Source organism: Oncorhynchus keta, chromosome 21 (genome assembly GCF_023373465.1).
Source record: "Oncorhynchus keta strain PuntledgeMale-10-30-2019 chromosome 21, Oket_V2, whole genome shotgun sequence".
NCBI classification, from domain to species: domain Eukaryota; kingdom Metazoa; phylum Chordata; class Actinopteri; order Salmoniformes; family Salmonidae; genus Oncorhynchus; species Oncorhynchus keta.
Window position 1 is genome coordinate 57,587,004 of NC_068441.1, and position 15,443 is coordinate 57,602,446.

General features: G+C 44.0%; 1 long non-coding RNA gene across 1 annotated transcript; it reads left to right on the plus strand.

The window, feature by feature from the left end:
- Nucleotides 1–1,548: 1,548 nt before the first annotated feature.
- LOC127910556 (uncharacterized) lies at nt 1,549–8,534 on the plus strand. Its single transcript, XR_008075244.1, has 4 exons — nt 1,549–1,676; nt 4,980–5,053; nt 8,080–8,127; nt 8,436–8,534. It is a non-coding gene; the product is annotated as an uncharacterized LOC127910556 (long non-coding RNA).
- Nucleotides 8,535–15,443: the final 6,909 nt, after the last annotated feature.

A 15,443-nucleotide genomic window follows, 5' to 3' on the forward strand; every position in this document is an offset into this window, starting at 1 on the left:
AGTGTTTCTTTAGGTTGGGGGCTTTCATCAAGGTTAGTGTTTCTTTAGGTTGGGGGCTTTCATCAAGGTTAGTGTTTCTTTAGGTTGGGGGCTTTCATCAAGGTTAGTGTTTCTTTAGGTTGGGGGCTTTCATCAAGGTTAGTGTTTCTTTAGGTTGGGGGCTTTCATCAAGGTTAGTGTTTCTTTAGGTTGGGGGCTTTCATCAAGGTTAGTGTTTCTTTAGGTTGGGGGCTTTCATCAAGGTTAGTGTTTCTTTAGGTTAGTGTTTCTTTAGTTTAGGGGCTTTCATCAAGGTTAGTGTTTCTTTAGGTTGGGGGCTTTCATCAAGGTTAGTGTTTCCGTAGGTTAGGGGCTTTCATCAAGGTGTTTCTATAGGTTGGGGGCTTTCATCAAGGTTAGTGTTTCTATAGGTTGGGGGGCTTTCGTCAAGGTTAGTGTTTCTGTAGGTTAGGGGCTTTCATCAAGGTTAGAGTTTCTGTAGGTTAGGGGCTTTCATCAAGGTTAGTGTTTCTTTAGGTTGGGGGCTTTCATCAAGGTTAGTGTTTCCGTAGGTTAGGGGCTTTCATCAAGGTTAGTGTTTCTTTAGGTTGGGGGCTTTCATCAAGGTTAGTGTTTCCGTAGGTTAGGGGCTTTCATCAAGGTTAGTGTTTCTTTAGGTTGGGGGCTTTCATCAAGGTTAGTGTTTCTTTAGGTTGGGGGCTTTCATCAAGGTTAGTGTTTCTTTAGGTTGGGGGCTTTCATCAAGGTTAGTGTTTCTTTAGGTTGGGGGCTTTCATCAAGGTTAGTGTTTCTTTAGGTTGGGGGCTTTCATCAATGTTAGTGTTTCCGTAGGTTAGGGGCTTTCATCAAGGTGTTTCTATAGGTTGGGGGCTTTCATCAAGGTTAGTGTTTCTATAGGTTGGGGGCTTTCGTCAAGGTTAGTGTTTCTGTAGGTTAGGGGCTTTCATCAAGGTTAGTGTTTCTGTAGGTTAGGGGCTTTCATCAAGGTTAGTGTTTCTTTAGGTTGGGGGCTTTCATCAAGGTTAGTGTTTCCGTAGGTTAGGGGCTTTCATCAAGGTTAGTGTTTCTTTAGGTTGGGGGCTTTCATCAAGGTTAGTGTTTCCGTAGGTTAGGGGCTTTCATCAAGGTTAGTGTTTCTTTAGGTTGGGGGCTTTCATCAAGGTTAGTGTTTCTTTAGGTTGGGGGCTTTCATCAAGGTTAGTGTTTCTTTAGGTTGGGGGCTTTCATCAAGGTTAGTGTTTCTTTAGGTTGGGGGCTTTCATCAAGGTTAGTGTTTCTTTAGGTTGGGGGCTTTCATCAAGGTTAGTGTTTCTTTAGGTTGGGGGCTTTCATCAAGGTTAGTGTTTCTTTAGGTTAGGGGCTTTCATCAAGGTAAAAGTTTCCGTAGGTTAGGGGCTTTCATTAAGGTTAGTGTTTCTGTAGGTTAGTGTTTCTGTAGGTTGGGGGCTTTCATCAAGGTTAGTGTTTCTGTAGGTTGGGGGCTTTCATCAAGGTTAGTGTTTCTTTAGGTTGGGGTTTCATCAAGGTGTTTCTGTAGGTTAGGGGCTTTCATCGAGGTTAGTGTTTCTATAGGTTGGGGGCTTTCATCAAGGTGTTTCTATAGGTTGGGGGCTTTCATCAAGGTTAGTGTTTCTTTAGGTTGGGGGCTTTTATCAAGGTTAGGGGCTTTCATCAAGGTTAGTGTTTCTGTAGGTTGGGGGCTTTCATCAAGGTTAGTGTTTCTATAGGTTGGGGGCTTTCATCAAGGTTAGTGTTTCTGTAGGTTGGGGGCTTTCATCAAGGTTAGTGTTTCTGTAGGTTGGGGGCTTTCATCAAGGTTAGTGTTTCTTTAGGTTGGGGGCTTTCATCAAGGTTAGTGTTTCTGTAGGTTGGGGCTTTCATCAAGGTTAGTGTTTCTTTAGGTTGGGGGCTTTCATCAAGGTTAGTGTTTCCTTAGGTTGGGGGCTTTCATCAAGGTTAGTGTTTCTTTAGGTTGGGGGCTTTCATCAAGGTTAGTGTTTCTGTAGGTTGGGGGCTTTCATCAAGGTTAGTGTTTCTGTAGGTTGGGGGCTTTCATCAAGGTTAGTGTTTCTTTAGGTTGGGGGCTTTCATCAAGGTTAGTGTTTCTTTAGGTTGGGGGCTTTCATCAAGGTTAGTGTTTCTTTAGGTTGGGGGCTTTCATCAAGGTTAGTGTTTCTTTAGGTTGGGGGCTTTCATCAAGGTTAGTGTTTCTTTAGGTTAGTGTTTCTTTAGTTTAGGGGCTTTCATCAAGGTTAGTGTTTCTTTAGGTTGGGGGCTTTCATCAAGGTTAGTGTTTCTTTAGGTTGGGGGCTTTCATCAAGGTTAGTGTTTCTTTAGGTTGGGGGCTTTCATCAAGGTTAGTGTTTCTTTAGGTTGGGGGCTTTCATCAAGGTTAGTGTTTTTATAGGTTGGAGGCTTTCATCAAGATTAGTGTTTCCGTAGGTTGGGGGCTTTCATCAAGGTTAGTGTTTCCTTAGGTTGGGGGCTTTCATCAAGGTTAGTGTTTCTTTAGGTTGGGGGCTTTCATCAAGGTTAGTGTTTCCGTAGGTTGGGGGCTTTCATCAAGGTTAGTGTTTCCTTAGGTTGGGGGCTTTCATCAAGGTTAGTGTTTCTTTAGGTTGGGGGCTTTCATCAAGGTTAGTGTTTCTGTAGGTTGGGTGCTTTCATCAAGGTTAGTGTTTCTGTAGGTTGGGGGCTTTCATCAAGGTTAGTGTTTCTTTAGGTTGGGGGCTTTCATCAAGGTTAGTGTTTCTGTAGGTTGGGGGCTTTCATCAAGATAAGTGTTTCTGTAGGTTGGGGGCTTTCATCAAGGTTAGTGTTTCCGTAGGTTAGGGGCTTTCATCAACGTGTTTCTTTGGGTTGGGAGCTTTCATCAAGGTTAGTGTTTCTTTAGGTTGGGGGCTTTCATCAAGGTTAGTGTTTCTGTAGGTTGGGGGCTTTCATCAAGGTAAGTTTTTCATTAGGTTAGGGGCTTTCATCAAGGTAAAAGTTTCCGTAGGTTAGGGGCTTTCATTAAGGTTAGTATTTCTGTAGGTTAGTGTTTCTGTAGGTTGGGGGCTTTCATCAAGGTTAGTGTTTCTGTAGGTTGGGGGCTTTCATCAAGGTTAGTGTTTCTTTAGGTTGGGGGCTTTCATCAAGGTGTTTCTGTAGGTTAGGGGCTTTCATCGAGGTTAGTGTTTCTGTAGGTTGGGGGCTTTCATCAAGGTGTTTCTATAGGTTGGGGGGCTTTCATCAAGGTTAGTGTTTCTATAGGTTGGGGGCTTTCATCAAGGTGGTTCTGTAGGTTGGGAGCTTTCATCAAGGTGTTTCTGTAGGTTGGGGGCTTTCATCAAGGTTAGTGTTTCTATAGGTTGGGGGCTTTCATCAAGGTTAGTGTTTCTGTAGGTTGGGGGCTTTCATCAAGGTTAGTGTTTCTGTAGGTTGGGGGCTTTCATCAAGGTTAGTGTTTCTTTAGGTTGGGGGCTTTCATCAAGGTTAGTGTTTCTTTAGGTTGGGGGCTTTCATCAAGGTTAGTGTTTCTTTAGGTTGGGGGCTTTCATCAAGGTTAGTGTTTCTTTAGGTTGGGGGCTTTCATCAAGGTTAGTGTTTCTTTAGGTTAGTGTTTCTTTAGTTTAGGGGCTTTCATCAAGGTTAGTGTTTCTTTAGGTTGGGGGCTTTCATCAAGGTTAGTGTTTCTTTAGGTTGGGGGCTTTCATCAAGGTTAGTGTTTCTTTAGGTTGGGGGCTTTCATCAAGGTTAGTGTTTCTTTAGGTTGGGGGCTTTCATCAAGGTTAGTGTTTTTATAGGTTGGAGGCTTTCATCAAGATTAGTGTTTCCGTAGGTTGGGGGCTTTCATCAAGGTTAGTGTTTCCTTAGGTTGGGGGCTTTCATCAAGGTTAGTGTTTCTTTAGGTTGGGGGCTTTCATCAAGGTTAGTGTTTCCGTAGGTTGGGGGCTTTCATCAAGGTTAGTGTTTCCGTAGGTTAGGGGCTTTCATCAACGTGTTTCTTTGGGTTGGGGGCTTTCATCAAGGTTAGTGTTTCTGTAGGTTGGGGGCTTTCATCAAGGTTAGTGTTTCTGTAGGTTGGGGGCTTTCATCAAAGTGTTTCTTTAGGTTGGGGGCTTTCATCAAGGTTAGTGTTTCTGTAGGTTGGGGGCTTTCATCAAGATAAGTGTTTCTGTAGGTTGGGGGCTTTCATCAAGGTTAGTGTTTCCGTAGGTTAGGGGCTTTCATCAACGTGTTTCTTTGGGTTGGGAGCTTTCATCAAGGTTAGTGTTTCTTTAGGTTGGGGGCTTTCATCAAGGTTAGTGTTTCTGTAGGTTGGGGGCTTTCATCAAGGTAAGTTTTTCATTAGGTTAGGGGCTTTCATCAAGGTAAAAGTTTCCGTAGGTTAGGGGCTTTCATTAAGGTTAGTATTTCTGTAGGTTAGTGTTTCTGTAGGTTGGGGGCTTTCATCAAGGTTAGTGTTTCTGTAGGTTGGGGCTTTCATCAAGGTTAGTGTTTCTTTAGGTTGGGGGCTTTCATCAAGGTGTTTCTGTAGGTTAGGGGCTTTCATCGAGGTTAGTGTTTCTGTAGGTTGGGGGCTTTCATCAAGGTGTTTCTATAGGTTGGGGGCTTTCATCAAGGTTAGTGTTTCTATAGGTTGGGGGCTTTCATCAAGGTGGTTCTGTAGGTTGGGAGCTTTCATCAAGGTGTTTCTGTAGGTTGGGGGCTTTCATCAAGGTTAGTGTTTCTATAGGTTGGGGGCTTTCATCAAGGTTAGTGTTTCTGTAGGTTGGGGCTTTCATCAAGGTTAGTGTTTCTGTAGGTTGGGGGCTTTCATCAAGGTTAGTGTTTCTTTAGGTTGGGGGCTTTCATCAAGGTTAGTGTTTCTGTAGGTTGGGGCTTTCATCAAGGTTAGTGTTTCTTTAGGTTGGGGGCTTTCATCAAGGTTAGTGTTTCTTTAGGTTGGGGGCTTTCATCAAGGTTAGTGTTTCTTTAGGTTGGGGGCTTTCATCAAGGTTAGTGTTTCTGTAGGTTGGGGGCTTTCATCAAGGTTAGTGTTTCTGTAGGTTGGGGGCTTTCATCAAGGTTAGTGTTTCTTTAGGTTGGGGGCTTTCATCAAGGTTAGTGTTTCTTTAGGTTGGGGGCTTTCATCAAGGTTAGTGTTTCTTTAGGTTGGGGGCTTTCATCAAGGTTAGTGTTTCTTTAGGTTAGTGTTTCTTTAGGTTGGGGGCTTTCATCAAGGTTAGTGTTTCTTTAGGTTGGGGGCTTTCATCAAGGTTAGTGTTTCTCTAGGTTGGGGGCTTTCATCAAGGTTAGTGTTTCTGTAGGTTGGGGGCTTTCATCAAGGTTAGTGTTTCTTTAGGTTGGGGGCTTTCATCAAGGTTAGTGTTTCTTTAGGTTGGGGCTTTCATCAAGGTTAGTGTTTCTGTAGGTTAGGGGCTTTCATCAAGGTTAGTGTTTCTTTAGGTTAGGGGATTTCATCAAGGTTAGTGTTTCTTTAGGTTAGTGTTTCTTTAGTTTAGGGGCTTTCATCAAGGTTAGTGTTTCTTTAGGTTGGGGGCTTTCATCAAGGTTAGTGTTTCTTTAGGTTGGGGGCTTTCATCAAGGTTAGTGTTTCTTTAGGTTGGGGGCTTTCATCAAGGTTAGTGTTTCTTTAGGTTGGGGGCTTTCATCAAGGTTAGTGTTTCTATAGGTTGGGGGCTTTCATCAAGGTTAGTGTTTCCGTAGGTTCGGGGCTTTCATCAAGGTTAGTGTTTCTGTAGGTTAGGGGCTTTCATCAAGGTAAAAGTTTCCGTAGGTTAGGGGCTTTCATTAAGGTAAGTGTTTCTGTAGGTTAGGGGCTTTCATCAAGGTAAGTGTTTCCGTAGGTTAGGGGCTTTCATCAAGGTAAGTGTTTCCGTAGGTTAGGGGCTTTCATCAAGGTAAAAGTTTCCGTAGGTTAGGGGCTTTTATCAAGGTTAGTGTTTCTATAGGTTGGGGGCTTTCATCAAGGTTAGTGTTTCTTTAGGTTGGGGGCTTTCATTAAGGTTAGTGTTTCTATAGGTTGGGGGCTTTCATTAAGGTTAGTGTTTCTATAGGTTGGGGGCTTTCATCAAGGTGTTTCTATAGGTTGGGGGGCTTTCATCAAGGTTAGTGTTTCTTTAGGTGGGGGCCTCCAAGCTTAATGTTTCTTTAGGTTAGTGTTTATTTAGGTTAGGGGCTTTCAATAAGGTTAGTGTTTCTGTAGGTTGGGGGCTTTCATCAAGGTGTTTCTATAGGTTGGGGCTTTCATCAAGGTGTTTCTTTAGGTTGGGGGCTTTCATCAAGGTTAGTGTTTCTATAGGTTGGGGCTTTCATCAAGGTTAGTGTTTCTTTAGGTTGGGGGCTTTCATCAAGGTTAGTGTTTCTGTAGGTTAGTGTTTCTGTAGGTTGGGGGCTTTCATTAAGGTTAGTGTTTCTGTAGGTTAGGGGATTTCATCAAGGTTAGTGTTTCTGTAGGTTGGGGGCTTTCATCAAGGTGTTTCTATAGGTTGGGGGCTTTCATCAAGGTTAGTATTTCTGTAGGTTGGGGCTTTCATCAAGGTTAGTGTTTCTGTAGGTTGGGGCGCTTTCATCAAGGTTAGTGTTTCTATATGTGGGGGCTTTCATCAAGGTTAGTGTTTCCGTAGGTTAGGGGCTTTCATCAAGGTTAGTGTTTCTGTAGGTTGGGGGCTTTCATCAAGGTGTTTCTTTAGGTTGGGGGCTTTCATCAAGGTTAGTGTTTCTATAGGTTGGGGCTTTCATCAAGGTTAGTGTTTCTTTAGGTTGGGGGCTTTCATCAAGGTTAGTGTTTCTGTAGGTTAGTGTTTCTTTAGGTTGGGGGCTTTCATCAAGGTTAGTGTTTCTTTAGGTTGGGGGCTTTCATCAAGGTTAGTGTTTCTCTAGGTTGGGGGCTTTCATCAAGGTTAGTGTTTCTGTAGGTTGGGGGCTTTCATCAAGGTTAGTGTTTCTTTAGGTTGGGGCTTTCATCAAGGTTAGTGTTTCTTTAGGTTGGGGCTTTCATCAAGGTTAGTGTTTCTGTAGGTTAGGGGCTTTCATCAAGGTTAGTGTTTCTTTAGGTTAGTGTTTCTTTAGGTTGGGGGCTTTCATCAAGGTTAGTGTTTCTTTAGGTTGGGGGCTTTCATCAAGGTTAGTGTTTCTCTAGGTTGGGGGCTTTCATCAAGGTTAGTGTTTCTGTAGGTTGGGGGCTTTCATCAAGGTTAGTGTTTCTTTAGGTTGGGGGCTTTCATCAAGGTTAGTGTTTCTTTAGGTTGGGGCTTTCATCAAGGTTAGTGTTTCTGTAGGTTAGGGGCTTTCATCAAGGTTAGTGTTTCTTTAGGTTAGGGGATTTCATCAAGGTTAGTGTTTCTTTAGGTTAGTGTTTCTTTAGTTTAGGGGCTTTCATCAAGGTTAGTGTTTCTTTAGGTTGGGGGCTTTCATCAAGGTTAGTGTTTCTTTAGGTTGGGGGCTTTCATCAAGGTTAGTGTTTCTTTAGGTTGGGGGCTTTCATCAAGGTTAGTGTTTCTTTAGGTTGGGGGCTTTCATCAAGGTTAGTGTTTCTATAGGTTGGGGGCTTTCATCAAGGTTAGTGTTTCCGTAGGTTCGGGGCTTTCATCAAGGTTAGTGTTTCTGTAGGTTAGGGGCTTTCATCAAGGTAAGAGTTTCTGTAGGTTAGGGGCTTTCATTAAGGTAAGTGTTTCTGTAGGTTAGGGGCTTTCATCAAGGTAAGTGTTTCCGTAGGTTAGGGGCTTTCATCAAGGTAAGTGTTTCCGTAGGTTAGGGGCTTTCATCAAGGTAAAAGTTTCCGTAGGTTAGGGGCTTTTATCAAGGTTAGTGTTTCTATAGGTTGGGGGCTTTCATCAAGGTTAGTGTTTCTTTAGGTTGGGGGCTTTCATTAAGGTTAGTGTTTCTATAGGTTGGGGGCTTTCATTAAGGTTAGTGTTTCTATAGGTTGGGGGCTTTCATCAAGGTGTTTCTATAGGTTGGGGGGCTTTCATCAAGGTTAGTGTTTCTTTAGGTGGGGGCCTCCAAGCTTAATGTTTCTTTAGGTTAGTGTTTATTTAGGTTAGGGGCTTTCAATAAGGTTAGTGTTTCTGTAGGTTGGGGGCTTTCATCAAGGTGTTTCTATAGGTTGGGGGGCTTTCATCAAGGTTAGTGTTTCTGTAGGTTGGGGGCTTTCATTAAGGTTAGTGTTTCTGTAGGTTAGGGGATTTCATCAAGGTTAGTGTTTCTGTAGGTTGGGGGCTTTCATCAAGGTGTTTCTATAGGTTGGGGGGCTTTCATCAAGGTTAGTATTTCTGTAGGTTGGGGGCTTTCATCAAGGTTAGTGTTTCTGTAGGTTGGGGCGCTTTCATCAAGGTTAGTGTTTCTATATGTGGGGGCTTTCATCAAGGTTAGTGTTTCCGTAGGTTAGGGGCTTTCATCAAGGTTAGTGTTTCTGTAGGTTGGGGGCTTTCATCAAGGTGTTTCTTTAGGTTGGGGGCTTTCATCAAGGTTAGTGTTTCTATAGGTTGGGGCTTTCATCAAGGTTAGTGTTTCTTTAGGTTGGGGGCTTTCATCAAGGTTAGTGTTTCTGTAGGTTAGTGGCTTTCATCAAGGTGTTTCTTTAGGTTGGGGGCTTTCATCAAGGTTAGTGTTTCTATAGGTTGGGGCTTTCATCAAGGTTAGTGTTTCTTGGTGTAACGTCGTCTCCAGGCTATTGGACACACAGCACATATAAGCCTGAGATATCAACCATTCAGTGTTGGCCTTAGTGGGACTGACCATAGAATTCTATAGCAGTGACCTCACCGAGTAAAGTATTTGTCATCGTCACTACTAACACAGTCAAAAAGTCCTAATTATATCCTTTTCCACAATGTATCTTCTTCAAATGTGATTTGAACCCTAACTAGTGAAGGATAAGGTTGATGTGCTGGTCTACCAGAACATTTTGTCAGCAGTCTCTGAGAACGAGATTAGCTACAACAGGAATAATCTAACTTCATCTCACTTCGGTCCTCATGTTGTACTATAGAGAAGGTCTGTTCTGAATTCACGGATTCTACAAGGTAGCATGAACATGATGTTTACAGAGGACTATACTTCAGTTTATAATGGAAAGTTGGCAGCCAATTTAACAACGTTGCCACACCCTCAGTGTAGAAAGGTCTTTGGGTTTAGATCTGAAGTGCAACAACAGCAGCTACCCTACTTCATCTGAAGTTGGAATAAAATAACATTGTGTAATAAATGTCATTTAGCAGACGATTTTATCCAAAGCGATTTACGTGATCCAGCTGAGATTAATCAGAGAATGTATGATTCCATTTTGAGATAGATAAACGAAGTGTCTTGACCACCACTAACGGCTACCTACTGTAGAAGTTAATTGAGTTCCAGGCTGTCCCAACTGACAACCTATTCCCCATATAGTGCACTACTTTTTTTTTTTTTTTTTTACCAGGGCCAATAGGGAATAGAGAGAGAATATTGTATCATTCGGGTCCGATAGCCGCTAAATGTTGAGGTCTATACTGAGGAAGAAATTAGTGGTGTTGCCCTCTGAATAACTCAAGAACTCTTTCCTAGAAATATAATGCCAACTGATCCAAGTACCTGAGGCGAAGAACCCAAACCACCTTGTTGAATGTTTCCCTCCCAAAACATCAGCTCTGCCAGCCAAGCTTAAGCAATTATTTCTTTGTCTTTTCACTTTCCCTTCCCTCATCCCCTTTCTTTCTTTCTCTTGTCCCCTCTCTCTCTCTCTTGTCCCCTCTCTCTCTTGTCCCCTCTCTCTCTCTTGTCCCCTCTCTCTCTTGTCCCCTCTCTCTCTCTTGTCCCCTCTCTCTCTCTTGTCCTCTCTCTCTCTCTTGTCCCTCTCTCTCTCTCTTGTCCCCTCTCTCTCTTGTCCCCTCTCTCTCTCTTGTCCCCTCTCTCTCTTGTCCTCTCTCTCTCTCTTGTCCTCTCTCTCTCTCTTGTCCCTCTCTCTCTCTCTTGTCTCTTGTCCTCTCTCTCTCTCTTGTCCTCTCTCTCTCTCTCTTGTCCTCTCTCTTGTCCCTCTCTCTCTCTCTTGTCCCCCTCTCTCTTGTCCCCTCTCTCTCTCTTGTCCCCCCCTCTCTCTCTCTTGTCCCCTCTCTCTCTCTTGTCCCCCTCTCTCTCTTGTCCCCTCTCTCTCTCTCTTGTCCCTCTCTCTCTCTTGTCCTCCTCTCTCTCTCTTGTCCCCTCTCTCTCTCTTGTCCCCTCTCTCTCTCTTGTCCCCTCTCTCTCTCTTGTCCCCTCTCTCTCTCTTGTCCCCTCTCTCTCTCTCTTGTCCCCTCTCTCTCTCTTGTCCCCTCTCTCTCTCTTGTCCCCTCTCTCTCTCTTGTCCCCTCTCTCTCTCTCTTGTCCCCTCTCTCTTGTCCCCTCTCTCTCTCTTGTCTCTCTCTCTCTCTCTTGTCCCCTCTCTCTCTCTTGTCCCCTCTCTCTCTCTCTCTTGTCCCCTCTCTCTCTTGTCCCCTCTCTCTCTCTTGTCCTCTCTCTCTCTCTCTTGTCCCCTCTCTCTCTCTTGTCCCCTCTCTCTCTCTCTCTTGTCCCCTCTCTCTCTTGTCCCCTCTCTCTCTCTTGTCCCCTCTCTCTCTCTTGTCCCCTCTCTCTCTCTCTCTTGTCCTCTCTCTCTCTCTCTTGTCCTCTCTCTTGTCTTCTCTCTCAATTCAATTCAAGGGGCTTTACTACATGGGAAACATATGTTAAAACTGCCAAAACAAGTGAGGCAGATAATAAAACAATACAAATACAAAATAACATTACAGTCGCAGAAGTTCCAAAAGAATAAAGACATTACAAATGTCATATTATGCCTATAAACAGTGTTGTAACGATGTACAAATGGTTAAAGTACAAAAGGGAACATAAATAAACCTAAATATGGGTTGTATTTACAATGGTGTTTGTGTTTGCATGCATTATTTGGTGTTTTACGTTGTACACAGAGGATATTTTTTGCAGAATTCTGAAATTGCAGAGTCTCAACTTGGTGTTTTTTCATTTTGTGATTTCTTGGTTGGTGAGCGGACCAAACAACCACAAAGAGCAATGGGTTCTATACTATACTTCTATAACTTATTCAGGTGTTTTTAGCCAGATCCTAATTGGTTCCTTTTGATGGCATAGAAGGTTATTTTTGCTTTTCCTTGTCTCTCAGATGGTTCACAGCTTTGTGGAAAGTTACCTGTTGCGCTGATGTTTAGGCCAAGGTATGTGAAGTTTTTTTTTCTGTGCTCGAGGGCAACGGTGTCTAGATGGAATTTATATTTGTGGTCCTGATAACTGAACCATTTTGGAACACCATTATTTTGGTCTTACAGAGATTCACTGTCAGGGCCCAGGTCTGGCAGAATCTGTGCAGAAGATCTAGGTGCTGCTGTAGACCCTCCTTGGTTGGTGACAGAAGCACCAGATCATCAGTAGACATTTGACTTGAGATGCTAGTAGGGTGAGGCCGGGTGCCACAGACTGTTCTGGTGCCCTCGCCAAGTCGTTGATATATATGTTGAAGAAGGTGGGGCTTAAGCTGCATCCCTGTCTCATCCCACGGCCCTATGGGAAGAAATGAGTGTTTTTAACGGATTTTATAATGTTTTGTGTTTTACCCCAATCACCACTTTACATCAATTTGTATAGCAATCAAATCAATTTATAAAGCCCTTCTTACATCAGCTGATGTCACAAAGTACTGTACAGAAATAGCCGATCATTCAGAGTTCGAGACAGCAGGTGCAGTAGAGAGACAGAGTTGAAAACAACAGGTCCAGGACATGGTAGCACTTCCGATGAACAGGTCAGGGTTCTATAGCCGCAGGCAGAACAGTTGAAACTGGAGCAGCAGCACGAACAGGTGGACTGGGGACAGCAAGGAGTCATCAGGCCAGGTAGTCCTGAGGCATGGTCCTAGGGCTCAGGTCCTCCGATAGAAAGAAAGGAAGAATGAAAGAAAAATAAAGAGAGTTAAGTAGAGAGTACTTAAATTCACACAAGACACCGGATAAGACAGGAGAAATACTCCAGATATAACAGACTGACCCTAGCCCCCACATAAACTGTTGCAGCATAAATACTGGAGGCTGAGACGGGAGGGGTCGGGAGACACTGTGGCCCTGTCCGACGATACCCCTGGACAGGACAAAAAAGGCAGGATATAACTCCACCCACTTTGCCAAAGCACAGCCCCCACACCACTAGAGAGATATCTTCAACCACCAACTTACCATCTTGAGACAAGGCAGAGTATAGCCCACAAAGATCTTCCTCACGGCACAACCCAAGGGGTGAGCGCCAACCCAGACAGGAAGATCATGTCAGTGACTCAAGTGATGCACCCCTCCTAGGGACGGCATGGAAGAGCACCAGTAAGCCAGTGACTCAGTCACTGTAATAGGGATTGAAGCAGAGAATCCCAGTGGAGAGAGAGGGGAACCGGCCAGGCAGAGACAGCAAGGGCGGTTCGTTGCTCCAAGTGCCTTTCCGTTCTCTCTCAGCCTATTGCGGACAGTCTGAGCACTGATGGAGGGATTGTGCGTTCCTGGTGTAACTCGGGCAGTTGTTGTTGCCATCCTGTACTTGTCCCACAGGTGTGATGTTCAGATGTACCGATCTTGTGCCGGTGTTGTTCCACATGGTCTGCCACTGCGAGGACGATCAGCTGTCCATCCTGTTTCCCTGTAGTGTTATCTTAGGCATCTCACAGTTACGTCATTGCAATTTATTGCCCTGGCCACATCTGCAGTCCTCATGCCTCCTTGCAGAATGCCTAAGGCACGTTCACACAGACAAGCAGGGATCCTGGGCATATTTATTTTGGTGTTTTTCAGAGTCAGTTGAAAGGCCTCTTTAGTGTCCTAAGTTTTCATAACTGTGACCTTAATTGACTACCGTCTGTAAGCTGTTAGTGTATTAACGACCATTCCACAGGTGCATGTTCATTAATTGTATATGTTTCATTGAACAAGCATTGGAAACAGTGTTTAAACCCTTTACAATGAAGATCTGTGAAGTTATTTAGATTTTTACGAATTATCATTGAAAGACAGGGTCCTGAAAAAGGGACGTTTGTATTTTTTGCTGAGTTCATGTGTCCTAACTGAGGTGGTCTGTAGTATGTGTCCTAACTGAGGTGGTCTGTAGTATGTGTTCTAACTGAGGTGGTCTGTAGTATGTGTCCTAACTGAGGTGGTCTGTAGTATGTGTCCTAACTGAGGTGGTCTATACTATGTGTCCTAACTGAGGTGGTCTATAGTATGTGTCCTAACTGAGGTGGTCTATAGTATGTGTTCTAACTGAGGTGGTCTGTAGTATGTGTCCTAACTGAGGTGGTCTGTAGTATGTGTTCTAACTGAGGTGGTCTGTAGTATGTGTCCTAACTGAGGTGGTCTATACTATGTGTCCTAACTGAGGTGGTCTATAGTATGTGTCCTAACTGAGGTGGTCTATAGTATGTGTTCTAACTGAGGTGGTCTGTAGTATGTGTTCTAACTGAGGTGGTCTATAGTATGTGTCCTAACTGAGGTGGTCTGTAGTATGTGTCCTAACTGAGGTGGTCTGTAGTATGTGTTCTAACTGAGGTGGTCTGTAGTATGTGTTCTAACTGAGGTGGTCTGTAGTATGTGTCCTAACTGAGGTGGTCTGTAGTATGTGTCCTAACTGAGGTGGTCTATAGTATGTGTTCTAACTGAGGTGGTCTGTAGTATGTGTTCTAACTGAGGTGGTCTGTAGTATGTGTCCTAACTGAGGTGGTCTATAGTATGTGTTCTAACTGAGGTGGTCTGTAGTATGTGTCCTAACTGAGGTGGTCTATAGTATGTGTTCTAACTGAGGTGGTCTATAGTATGTGTTCTAACTGAGGTGGTCTATAGTATGTGTCCTAACTGAGGTGGTCTATAGTATGTGTCCTAACTGAGGTGGTCTATAGTATGTGTTCTAACTGAGGTGGTCTGTAGTATGTGTTCTAACTGAGGTGGTCTGTCGTATGTGTTCTAACTGAGGTGGTCTATAGTATGTGTTCTAAATGAGGTGGTCTATAGTATGTGTCCTAACTGAGGTGGTCTGTAGTATGTGTCCTAACTGAGGTGGTCTATAGTATGTGTCCTAACTGAGGTGGTCTGTAGTATGTGTCCTAACTGAGGTGGTCTATAGTATGTGTCCTAACTGAGGTGGTCTATAGTATGTGTTCTAACTGAGGTGGTCTGTAGTATGTGTTCTAACTGAGGTGGTCTATAGTATGTGTCCTAACTGAGGTGGTCTGTAGTATGTGTCCTAACTGAGGTGGTCTATAGTATGTGTCCTAACTGAGGTGGTCTATAGTATGTGTTCTAACTGAGGTGGTCTGTAGTATGTGTCCTAACTGAGGTGGTCTATAGTATGTGTTCTAACTGAGGTGGTCTATAGTATGTGTCCTAACTGAGGTGGTCTTTTCTACAGCACGTCCTTTAGCTCACCTCCCCACCAGAGTGTTTCACAGTGTCCCTGCCAAGTAATCGTTTATCACTCTGCAGAGCCACAACCACACGTCTGGAGCAGCTTCAGTATGTGATATGAGGCATCATCCATGATTCATCCCACAGGACCTTTGTTCACCCTGTTTCCCCAGGCTTTACCCTGTTGGGATAATCATATCACTGTGTCCTCCTGCAGAGAGAATCCTCATACACTATCAACATGAGTTATCGTCCCAGTCAAACCCCCCCCACTCTCGGCACACATCAACGTTGTTTCTACGTCGTTTCAATGAAATGTGGAGTAGATGTTAAATTGCCACCTGTGCCCAGTGGGCCAAAGCTGCATTTCACCATGTTTTTATCGTTATGGAGGCATTGGAGAAGAACAGCATGCCTTCTGAGAGTTGGCTGCTCTTCAGTCAGAAGCTGTAGACCCGGGATAGACAGATTAACAAGGCGTTGGACCGTTTGTACGTTTTTAGAAGTGTAAGCCTCCTAACGGCTTCGCGGGTCGTCCTTAAACGCCTCCTCCTTTATTTGCTCCTCCGAGGTCCTTAAAGCGTTTCTGTCTTTTTTTTCGGTCCTTCTGTAGCTCAGTTGGTAGAGCATGGCGCTTGTAACGCCAGGGTAGTGGGTTCGATTCCCGGGACCACCCATATGTAGAATGTATGCACACATGACTGTAAGTCGCTTTGGATAAAAGCGTCTGCTAAATGGCATATATTATATTATTTTCCATTTTAACAGCGAGGCTTCCTCGTACCAGTCCATCCCGATAACCTCAGAGACTAGAAACCGGTCCAGAGGGATATACAGACAGACATATACAGACAGACACTACTTTAGACCAGGGCCCTATTCCCTATATAGTGCACTACTTTAGACCAGGGCCCTATTCCCTATATAGTGCACTACGTTAGACCAGGGCCCTATTCCCTATATAGTTGCACTACTTTAGACCAGGGCCCTATTCCCTATACAGTGCACTACTTTAGACCAGAGCCGTATTCCCTATATAGTGCACTACTTTAG